The sequence below is a fragment of the Globicephala melas genome, chromosome 3 (genome assembly GCF_963455315.2).
Source record: "Globicephala melas chromosome 3, mGloMel1.2, whole genome shotgun sequence".
Lineage (NCBI taxonomy): Eukaryota > Metazoa > Chordata > Mammalia > Artiodactyla > Delphinidae > Globicephala > Globicephala melas.
The window spans coordinates 144,421,341-144,422,691 of NC_083316.1; the positions used below are offsets into that span (position 1 = coordinate 144,421,341).

Consider the following 1,351-nt stretch of genomic DNA (forward strand, 5'->3'; position numbering starts at 1 on the left):
ACCAGGGGATCCCCAAAATACATCTTAATTGTCAAGAAGCTGAAGACATTTAGCACCAGGAAAGGAACTTTACTTAGCCTTTGATCATGACCTCAATTTCTTGACATAGGAAAAGAAATTTTATGAAATCTCTATGTATTTATCACTATCAAAAGAATTTTGAAAAGTAACTGCTATATATCATCAATTCACAAGCGATTCAAAGGGAAGAAAACCTTAAAACTGGGACTCCTTGATATTGCGCACAGCTCTCCTACGGTGGTCTGTTTTCATCTCCTTCAAGGCTTGCTCCAATTGCTGAACCAAATGGAGCAGTGTGGCTGGGTGTGTCTGCAGAACTTGGGTGTTATGACCTCCATTCTATTAAGGTGTAGCTTTATAGTCACTGTTGGTTTAATCTGTTGCCTGAGGCTTCTGCTTGCAAGCTGTACATCTAGTCGCCATTCAAGGGCTGTGGTAACTGGGGAGGTCTGGTGCTGATTCACTCAGGATAGTTCTGATCTCCTTTCTGTTGTCCAGAAAAAGCTGAAGTAACAGTTTGTTCAATTCTTCAGAGAATCACAGAACAAAAACAGTCTTGGAAATCCAGTTCAGAAATCATAAGCTTTGAACTTTCAGTGAGGAGGTATATTAATACTTCCACACCATGTTGGACAGTGTCACTACTCACACAGAGCTTTCTCGCAGCGCCTTTGTAGATCTTGGGGTTCGAGCCTCACCTCGGGAACTCCACCACAATTCGCCCAAACTCAGAGACCACCGTGCTGTCCACTTGAGGCAGGAAGGCCAGGTGCTCCTTTTGCTCCTCTGACAGGACCAGTGGCATCTTCACCGGGCGGCCGATTTCATCCTTATTTTTTTTAAGTTAGTCTTAGTGGTTGCCCTGGCATCTTATTTTTTTAATTAATTAATTAATTAACTGATTGATTAATTAATTTATTTTTGGCTGTGTTGGGTCTTCGTTTCTGTGCAAGGGCTTTCTCTAGTTGTGGTGAGCAGGGGCCACTCTTCGTTGCGGTGCGTGGGCCTCTCACTGTCGCGGCCTCTCTCGTTGCGGAGCACAGGCTCCAGACGTGCTGCCTCAGTAGTGGCTCATGGGCCTAGTTGCTCCGCGGCATGTGGGATCTTCCCAGACCAGGGCACGAACCCGTGTCCCCTGCATTGGCAGGCAGATTCTCAACCACTGCGCCACCAGGGAAGCCCTGCCCTGGCATCTTAACTTAAAACAATTTAGTTCAGATTAATACCAACTAATTTTCAATAGTATGTGAAAAAACGCTCAAATAAATGAAATTCCTTCCCCCTTCTTCATGCTATTATTGCCATACAAGTTACATGTTTACACATTATA

At 44.3% G+C, this 1,351-nt stretch overlaps 1 pseudogene; it reads right to left on the reverse strand.

The window, feature by feature from the left end:
* Positions 1-216: 216 nt before the first annotated feature.
* On the reverse strand, positions 217-826 carry LOC115838738 (COMM domain-containing protein 2 pseudogene; annotated as a pseudogene).
* Between the last annotated feature and the right edge of the window lie 525 nt (positions 827-1,351).